General features: G+C 35.6%; 2 pseudogenes; one reads left to right on the forward strand and one right to left on the reverse strand.

The window, feature by feature from the left end:
- The first annotated feature begins 2,889 nt into the window (after positions 1-2,889).
- Positions 2,890-3,885, forward strand: LOC129560080 (olfactory receptor 4P4-like; annotated as a pseudogene).
- Positions 3,886-9,670: 5,785 nt separating this feature from the next.
- LOC129560081 (olfactory receptor 4C13-like) lies at positions 9,671-10,596 on the reverse strand (annotated as a pseudogene).
- Between the last annotated feature and the right edge of the window lie 409 nt (positions 10,597-11,005).

An 11,005-nucleotide genomic window follows, 5' to 3' on the forward strand; every position in this document is an offset into this window, starting at 1 on the left:
AATGTAAGTTAAATATGAGAGTGCCTGCTCTTACGCTGACAGCATAATGAACAGCATATTTTCAAATGAAGAAATAAAGTAATTTTTGAGGATTTTTTCATTATGCAAGGAAAATCACACAATTGACATGTGTTAAAAAATTGCCTTAAAATAACCAACCTATCATCAAACTAATTGACATTTTTTCATCACCATACTGTTGAAATTGATGCTTATCTGATTGCACTTGTTAAAATTATGTGGGATTTTTTCTTTTTGTTGAACTTTTATGTAGGCATGACCATTTCTTTGATTGCTAAACCACTTACTCAAAAATGAGTGTTAAAAAGAAGTGTGTTATGAACCACATATATCACTGGGTATTTTTTATTTTTCATCAAATTTCTGAATTATGTAATAATATCTTAATTGTAAGATAAATAAGATGGGACTTTCAAACATGTTAAACCATTAGCCTGAGAATCACACTGGTTAGTTAATTTAGCACTCCTCAACTTTCCCATAACTTTGCTGTCATTACTTGAACCATCTGTTTACTGATTGCATGGTATTCTTTATTTCATCTATTGTGTCTTTAGTTTTTGTACAGATTTCCTTACTATCTCATTTTCAAAATGTTTTTTATGACAATATTTCCCCCTCACCTGACTTTTCACATTTCCTTTTACCTTTGTTAACACCATTCATTACATTATAATAGCTCAGAAAATAAGATGCTGTTTTAATCTATTATTGATTAAATGTGTTTCTTTTAAATACATAATATCTTTTTACAAGTGCAAATACTCAGAAAGACACACTGGACATTCAGTAACCTGATATTTGCATGTTGCTTTCTGCTCAGATGAGGATTCCAAATTGAGATTTCATTATTTTCACTGCTGCCCCTTTTTCATTCTTCTCCATTCACCATTCACCTCAATGCTCCTGTTTAACCTCAGATTAAAAAAGAATGAGGGTTTTTGTCTTTCTCATTTTAGTGTATTACTTTCCAGTTCTGAGGGATTATTTTGACTCTCTATCTAGGTCTCTTTTAAAGTCAGAGATTCAGGTTAATTAAGTTATTTCTCTCCAATTTATTTATTTATTTTTGTCTACTTATATAATACATTTCTTTAAATCAATTTTATACAAATGCTTTCATTTGACATATCAATATTATTCCACCTCACAAACAAACAAATCTATGTATCAATTGCAATTATGTAGAAGACAGATCAATGTACTGCAACTCCCCCAAAAAAACCTTTTAAATACTTTTGAGTTAATGTTAATTGCTGAACACTGTGTGATGGATATTTTGTTCTGGTAGTTACAGAAAAACAGTCTGGAAGCTTTATAGTGAGAGGGAAACAAGGTAGAATAATGAGAAAATTTAACCTCTGTGATATTGCAGTTTTGAATAATAGTTTAAAATAGAATTGTTGTCATACAGGCCACTTAAAATGCCTGTTAACTATTTGCCATCTAAAATCATCATCAAGACTATAAATAACATTAATAATAATTTTGTGAAGCCCTAGATTTGACAGTTTTTTAAATATGAAAACCATATACTTGCAATAAAAACATTCATTCTCTGTTTGCTTTTTTTTTTTCTTTTAAATAGACATTTGTGGGCCTGGATATGACTGTCAAACACTAAAAGTGTGCTAGCTTTTGCAAACCCACTGTGGACAAATAATTCCTCATCAGTGCTTAAAATAGCATCTAGAAGTGAACTTGTTCTATCTTGCACTTATTTCACACTGACTAAATAATGTCTTAAGATTATCCCTTAGTTACAAAAGATGAAAATCTATAAACATTTTATTAATTCTTTACTGCAACACATGCCACTGAGGGATAACTGGACCAAAAGTTGTCATATCATCTCTTTTATTAACAGTAGTTTTTCTTTGCGTGAAGTTTCCAGCAAAAAACACTTGAGTAACTTCATGTTTATTGTTCTTTAACAATATCCAAAACAAACTTCAATATCAGTATGTATTTTTTCATTGTCTTAACACATTAAATATAAATATGAGAAATAAATTAATTTGTAGAATTTTTTGCAAGTTAAATCATAATGTATAAATAAAATATAAATTATAATGTAAATCTTAATATATATTTCTCAAAAGTTCTTTACCTTTTTGTGTAACAAAAATCACATTGATTTACCATGACCCATTAACTATGTTTGATCACAGAGTATGTGTACATGCTGACTTGTGTCCAACTCTTTGAGACGCTATGGACTGTAGCCCTCCATGCTCCTCTGTCCATGGGATTTTCCAAGCAAGAATACTGGAGTGTCTGTCATTCCTTCTTCTAGGGGATCTTCCTGACTCAGGGATCAAACCAGTGTCTTCTGCTTTGTGGCAGATTCTTTACCACCTGAGCCATCACAGAAATCTTAGGATGCCCTATTAAAATTAATGTTCAGAAGTTCAAGCTGGGATTTTAAAAAAATTTGTGTTTCTTTGGGATTCAACCCAGATAATTCAGGGAATTTGGTTAGATAATTTTAAAAGAAGGAAAGTTGCCTTCATGTATATGGCCACAAGAATTGAAAAATATACAAAACAATATTTTCTTAGCCTTCTTTGCTTTGTAAAATATTTTATTAACAGCAATTAACTTTTTTATTTTCAAAATAATATTTAAATATTTGAAATTTTTACAAGTAATTGAGTAAATTATATAATCATTTTCATTATAAATTATTTTGCAATAGATTTAGAAAGTAAGAGACATTAACAACATTTAGTAAATCAATATTAACGTTTTATTCATGGAAATGTATTTTTGGTAAATTTTATATAATTGTGCTCATATTCACCCAAGCATATGTTTTCTTTTTTTCATAAACATAAGTCATTTGTGTATAACCTGAACTAAACTCAAATGGAAAACCAGAAAAACATATCAGAATTAATTCTTCTGGGACTTTCACATAACCAGAACGTACAAATATTTTGCTTTGTGTTTTTCTTGTTCTGTTATTTTGTCCTCTTGGTAGGAAATCTTCTGATCCTCTTCTCCATTCAATTCAGTCCTCTTTTTAATCAACCAATATACTATTTCCTCAGCCACTTATCCCTCATAGACATCTGCTATACCTCCAGCATTGCACCCAAATTAATTGGAAACCTGCTAGTAGAGAGAAAGACTATTTCCTATGGTGATTGCACGCTACAGGTCCTTATCATGCACTTTTTTGGAGGTATTGATATCTTTATTCTTACTGCCATGGCTTTTGATACTATGTTGCCATCTACAAGCCTCTCCACTATATGATCATCATGAACAGAGCCAGATGCAATCTTCTCCTCTTAGCTACTTGGGCTGGTGGAGCCGTCCATTCCTTTCCTCAACTTTTTATGGCAATCAGGTTGCCTTTCTGTGGTCCTAATGAAATTGATCACTATTTCTGTGATACTTTTCCATTGCTAAAAATTGCATGTACTGACACCTACATCACTGGTGTGCTTGTGATTGCCTTTTCAGGAATGGTTGCCTTAGTTACATTTCCTGTCTTGTTTGTTTCTTATGGCATTATATTATTCACTTTAAACAATCATTCAACCGAGGGAAGACACAAAGCCCTCTCTACCTGTGGGTCTCATATCACTGTGGTCATCTTATTTTTTGTACCTGTTATCTTTATCTATCTTAGACTTCCCACTACTTTCCCTGAGGAAAAGGTTTTTGCACTATTTTACACCACCATTGCCCTCATGTTCAATCCCTTAATCTACACTCTAAGAAATGCAGAGATGAAAAATACTTTGAAAAAATTTAGTATCAAACTTTGTTTTCAAAGGAAGCACACCTTTAAGGAACAAGTTGTGCAGCAAAGAGATATTTAGAGTAGCAACTATTTTAACGTGGTTCCTGTGAGTCAACTTTCTTGGTGCCCTATAGAAAATAATAATGATACAAAGATAGAATCAATAATTCATATCACTGTAAACAAATTTACTTGCTTTCCACATAATGACCTAATTTTAATACCATTTCCAATATTAATTAAGGAGTTGTATAATAAAATTATTTACCTAAATTTATAAGTAAGTGGCTAGTCATTGTATCCAGAATCAAAGCCCAGTCCTGTTAAAATGAAAGTGCAAGTTGCTCGGTTGTGTCTGACTCTTTTTGACCCCATGGACTATACAGTCCATGGCATTCTCCATGCCAGAATGCTGGAGTTGGTAGCTGTTCCCATCTCCAGGGGATCTTCTCAACCCAGAGTTTGGAACCCAGGTCTCCGGTACTCCAGGTGGGATTCTTTACCAGCTGAGCCACAAGGGAAGCCCAAGAATATTGGACTGCATAGCCTATCCCTTCTCCAGGGGATCTTCCCAACCCAGGAATCAAACTGGGGTCTCCTGCATTGCAGGCATATTCTTTATCAACTGAGCTGTTAAAATGAAGGGGGAAAAATAACAAGACAAAAGAAAACAAAAACTAGTAAAAAGACAAAATGTGGCTGATAAACATATTCTCACACACACACACACACATGCACGTACATGAAGAAAGCAGTTTTGCTCACATGGGTGTTTATGGCAGCTTTACTCATGATTACCAAATCTCAGAAGAAAGCAAGATGTCCCTCAATAGGACATAAATAGATAAATAAATTGTAGTACATCCAGACAATGGAATATTATTCAGAGTTAAAAATAAACTATTAAACTGTGAAAAAATTCAGCTATTAAACTGAAAAAATATTCAGGAAACTTGAATGCATATTACCAAATGAAAGAAACCAGATGGAAAGGGCTACCTGCTATATAATTTCAACTATATGACATTCTGAAAAAGACAAAACTATGGAGACAGTAAAAGTATAAATGAATGTATAGGATTAGGGAAGGGAGAAGGATGAATAGGTGGAGCACCAAGGATATTTAAGGCAGTTAAATACTTCTGCTTGTTTCTATAATTTTGAATCTTATCAATGTATATGTCAAAACCCTCAAAATATACAGTACTTAGAGTGAACCCTAATGTAAACTATAAATTTGGGGTGATAGCAATGCATCATTGTATGTTCCTTTGATTTTAACAAGTGTATCCCTCTGAGGGGGAGAGTGTCCCATTGTGGGGACAGGAGGTATATGGGATCTCTGTACTTTAATCTCAGTTTAGCCATGAACCTAAAACCTCTTTAAAAATAAAGTTTTACTGATAAGCAAATACATTGTGGTACAACGCTTAAAGGGAATTTTATAACTAAGTGAAGAAGTGACTCTCAGAAAGATTTTCTAGCAAATTAAACGGGGAAAAAAAACAAAGCTTTTCACCTTTTATGAAAAGGTCTTTTGTGCAAGTGTAATAGTTTTTCAAAATAAGATCATTTAAGACACACTGAAATAGAGTTAAAATAATGGAAGAATTTTAGAATATATAAATGCAAGAGTTATTACCATTAGGAGGCACTGTACAAAGAAGAAAAGAGAAGAAAACAGTAAAAAGGAAGATAAAATTAAGTGGAGCTGTTTTTAGCAAAGAGGAATGATTGTGTCTTCAATAGTCACCTAATTTTTTCATTATCTTTGCCTGGTGGGATAGCATAGGTCTCCATCGCTGAAAATTCTTTGCCATTAGTAATTGTAAATGGATTGGGTTGTTTCAGTTTTTTATTGATCTTAATCATCAGATATGGTAACTCAGGAGGGGCCCTTTGGGAGCTACTATGTTCCAGACATACTTTTCTTCTCTCCTTTAAAAAGGAGTAGTCCAATTCTCCTTAGCAGTCAGGATCACACTACCTTACATTCTTGCTTATTGATTCAGAAGCATGAGGAGCCCAAGGTGATCAGGCAGGAGTCTTAACTCTCAGATCAATACAACATTGTTGTGTCTCCTGGTGAAACATTTCTCTCCTTGGAAATAAGACCTCTAAGCTACCTATTTCTTCAGTTTTCTTGCTGCTTATCTTCCAACAACCATGTTCCTTCCAAGTCTCTTGACCATCTGGTCAAACCATTGATCAAAATCATGAATCAGTATACAGTACACATGTGGATATTTTTCCTTCAAAGCAAAGTGAAAAACCACTTACACTACTTGAAGTTTTATCGATTGAGTGGAGTTACCTTCCTTCTGACCTTTAGGGAATTTCCAGAATGGGGCTGTAGCACTACAATTTTCCACTTTTGAGTTTATGGTACAGTGGTAAAGAATGAGAATTTGCTGTATGACTCATGGAACCAAACAGGGGCTCTGTGGCAATCTAGAAGTGTTGGATGGGAAGGGAGATGGGAGGGAGGTTCTGGAGGTGGAGGAACATGAGCCCACCTATAGCTGATTCTTGTTGATGCATGGCAGAAAACAACAAAATTCTATAAAGCAATTTTCCTTCAGTTAAAACATAAATCAATTAAAATATGGTCAAAATAAGTAAATAATCTACTTGCCAATGAAGGAGATGCAAAAGAAAAGGGCTTGATCCCTGGATCAGGAAGATCCCTTGGAGTAGGAAATGGAAACCGACTCCAGTTTTCTTGAAAATTCCATGGACAGAGGAACTTGGTATGCTACAGTCCTTGGGGACAAAAAGAGTCAGACATGACTGACCGACAGAACACACACACATACCAACTTAGCCTGTGTTTCCATTTGATGAAATAAATGACTAATGAACTATCACTGTGTATACCCAAGCATATGTCATTGATGGATCCATCAACAAGTTCATGATGGGCAACCCAGGAAGCCTAGTAATTTAGTGGCCCATGGTTTAGCATTCAGTCTCTATTAAGCAAGCCAAGAGCTATTTCTCAAAATGAGAGTAGTTATCTGAAAAGGATCACAAGATTTTGCTCCACAATCCTAAGTTCCTGCACTGCAGTTCACACGTGGAAGCCTGCCAAAGGCTCCCACAGCCCTATTTCTACCGACACATCAAACACCATGGATCTACTGGATCGTTTGTCCCTAGTGGCTGAGAAGCTTGAATGGCAATCTGAACCTGTTGCAGAGATGTTTCTTTTTCCAGACCTCACTCAAGACTAGCATCTCTTTGAGGCTCTTTATAAATGGGTCATTGAAATACACCCACATAAAAAATGTGCTTTCTCCAAAGAACATTGTGTTCCACTGAGCACAGTGCATTTTCTTTGGTTATAGGAGATGATAGAGGGAACAAATTAACTGTCATGTTAAAAGGAATACCTTGATATGCCCCATACCACTGTGCCTATAAATTATAACTGAGTTTGGTACTCTGAATTTTATTTGGATTTATTCTAACATCTGACACAGAAATTTCTTACAAAAAATTTTAAAGCAATTGTTGCTTCTTGAACAGAAGATGCAGTCAGCATCATCAATGTAATGGATCAACATAGTAGATTATCGTAAAATGAACAAAAATAAGAATATGTTGGTTGCTCTTTGTCCATTTCAACTATAGATCTGAGGAAATAACCACACTGGTTTAGTACCATGGGCCTGAACTAAAATTCCATAATCAATTAGACAATGCCAGACTCCTGCTAAATTGTTCAATCATGTCCAACTCGGCAACCCCATGGACTGTAGCCTCTCAGGCTTCCGTTTCCATGTGATTCTCCAGGCAAGAATACTGGAATGGGTTGCCATGCCCTTCTCCAGGGGATCTTCCCAACCATTATAGGTGTTTGTTATTCTGCTTGCTGTAAATACTTATATTTATTCATTTGTTATTTATTATAAACCATACATTATGCTACTTGTAGAAACAATTTCTATCAAGTAAGCAAATGTTTTAAGGAGGATGACAGCTTACTTAATAAACTGAAATTTCTGTTTGACTTCAAAATAGTCTTTGATTTAAATCATTGCTCTTTGTGATGGATCAGAAACATAAGTAGGTCACATGCACAATGCAAAAGGATTCTGAATGCTAAAAGGAAATTTTGACACTAATTGCCCTTTAGAGATTGAATGCCCTGTTGCTTTTATGAGGGTTTCCCTGGTAGTTCAGCTGGTTAAGAATTTTCCTGCAATGCAGGAGACCCCAGTTCGATTCCTGCATTGGGAAGATCCACTGGAGAAGGAATAGGCTACCCACTCCAGCATTCTAGGTCTCTGCTGGTGGCTCATATGATAAAGAATCAGCCTGCAACGCAGGAGACCTCGGTGTGATCCCTGGGTTTGGAAGATCCCCTGGAGAAGGGACTGGCTACCGAAATTACATATCACAGCAATAAGTCAAAGTCTAATAATCTACTATGATGTATATAAGTAGGCATAATTATTAAAAAAATTATTAGTATTTGGTTATATGTAATAACCTACTGTATGGATGTGAGAGTTGGACTGTGAAGAAAGCTGATCACCGAAGAATTGATGCTTTTGAACTGTGGTGCTGGAGAAGACTCTTGAGAGTCCCTTCGACGGCAAGGAGATCCAACCAGTCCTTTCTAAAGGAGATCAATCCTGGGTGTTCATTGGAAGGACTGATGCTAAAGCTGAAACTGCAATACCTGGCCACCTCATGCAACGAGTTGACTCACTGGAAAAAAGTCTGATGCTAGGAGGGATTGGGGGTGGGAGGAGACGGGGACGACAGAAAATGAGATGGCTGGATGGCATTACTGACTCGATGGACATGAGTTTGCGTGAACTCCGGGAATTGGTGATGGACAGAGAGGCCTGGCGTGCTGCGGTTCATGGGGTCGCAAAGAGTCGGACACGACTGAGCGACTGAACTGAACTGAACAACCTACTATATAATAGTATACATACTAGGGCTTCACAGGAGTTACTAGTGGTAAAGAATCTGCCTGAAAATGCAGGAGACATAAAAATGCAGTTTCCATACCTGGGTCAGGAAAATCCCCCGAATAGGGAATGGCAACCCTCTCCAGTATTCTTGCCTGGAAAAATTCCATGGGCAGAGGAGCCTAGTGGGTTGCAGTCCAAGTGATCACAGAGTTGTACATGACTGGAAACACACACACATATATACTAACATAATAATATGTTATATAACTAATTGTATACGTTTTATATATATATATATACATGTAATATAACTAATTATATAATAATACCATATACTATATTAATAATATGTAATGTTATATATAATAATATATGACATGTAATATAATGCACACATATATATCTGTATACATGTGTTTGTGTGTGTATATATATATATATATAGTCTGAAACAGTCCCAGACTCTTTGAATAGTAATTAGGTTACCCTTCTGTCATTGTTTTCTGACAGTTAAGAGCACATTTGAGTGATCAGTTAGATTCTGTTTATTAGTTCTTTGATATTTTCATTTTGGAATTTACTCCTTTCTGTTTAGTCTCTCACCTGTTAATGGGAAAAATAGCCATGCCTAGCTCTATGGATTGTTATTGAGATATTAATAAGAAACAGTATATTTTATTTATTTTATTTTTACTAGAATAAACATTTTGAATCCATATAAATTGATGAATTCACTGATATCAAGTCCCAATTTGATAGAATTTTCTACATATTCAAAGAATGGTCCTGGGTTTGGCTTTTCCCACTTTCTTGCATCAATTTCTAATCCGCTTCTTACAGAATCTAAGTTTGGTATTTTTTGTGGTGGTTGTTGTTCTTTATTTCACAAGGTATTCTTTGCAGAGATTATCAGCAATATCCTTTTGAGAGTTACCTCTGTTCAATCGACTTTGGGTTCTGGCCACATTTATATTTCACCTGAAATAGCTTTACTTCTAAACCATTTCCCAATGGTAGTTTTCAACTGGGTATTCCGCAAGGTATAGATTAAGGGATTTAACATGGGGGTTATCATAGTGTAGAATACAGCCACTGCTTTATCAATAGGTAAAATAACTGCAGGTCTCATGTATACAAATATGCAAGGCACAAAGAATATGACAACTGCCGTGATGTGGGAGACACAAGTGGAGAGGGCTTTGCGTCTAGCTTCCAAGTTTTTCGTCCTTAGGGAGTACAGAATGACCACATAGGAGCCCACCAAGAGAAGAAAGGTTAACAGAGAACACCACTGTTGGCAACAACGAAGAACCCTAGAGTGTGGGTATCAGTGCAGGCAAGTTCAAGCAAAGGGTTCAGGTCACACGTAAAGTGATCTATGACATTAGGGCCGCAGAAGGGTAACCTGATGATGAAGAGGATCTGTATGATTCCGTGAAGAAAGCCTCCCATCCATGCCACTCCCACTAGAAACCAACATAACCGCCGATTCATTTTGGTTGTGTAGTGCAGGGGCTTGCAAATGGCCACAGAGCGGTCATAGGTCATAAACGAAAGCAGGATGATATCAACACCCGCGAGGAAGTGTTCCCAAAAGATTTGCTTCATGCATCCTTTGAAAGTACTGGTTTTCTTTTCACAGAGTGAATCTATGACCAGTTTAGGGGTATCAACACAGGAATAGCAGGCATCAATAAAAGAGAGATGAGCCAGAAAGAAGTACATTGGGGACACCAATAATGGGCTGGTGGTGATGGCGAACACAGTGAATACATTTCCTGCCACAGAGATGATGTAGACAACCAAAAACACAACAAATATGATTTTCTGCATCTTTGGATTTTGCGTGAGTCCCAATAGAATAAACTCTGTCACACTGTTCCTATTTTCCATGTTTTTCGTGTTCTTGTTGATCACAGTACCTTAAAAAGTCACAGTTTTTAAACACAGCCTTGAATTTATTGTTTTTCATATAATAAATAGCAATTGCCTGGATTCTATAGATACCTAAATTCTAATAAGATTTTTTAAGATGGAAAATATTCTGGTATCTTAAAGATTTTTCAATTATAAGTGCATGCAGGTTTGAGTGCAAATATTAGAATATAAGTATAAGAATATGAGCACATGAGTGTAGCCATGAAGGCAAATTTGAGAAACAGTGAATTTTGCATATAACTATCATAAAAATGTTTTTTTGTGACTTGGACCAAGTGGACATGGATGAGGTTCCTTAAGAAGATGGAGATCAAAGTGTTATGTGTAACAGGGTAATTAAGCATTCACATTTATTGTTATGTGA

Source organism: Moschus berezovskii, chromosome 16, assembly GCF_049115385.1.
Source record: "Moschus berezovskii isolate FMDL1 chromosome 16, NW_MosBer_1.0, whole genome shotgun sequence".
Lineage (NCBI taxonomy): Eukaryota > Metazoa > Chordata > Mammalia > Artiodactyla > Moschidae > Moschus > Moschus berezovskii.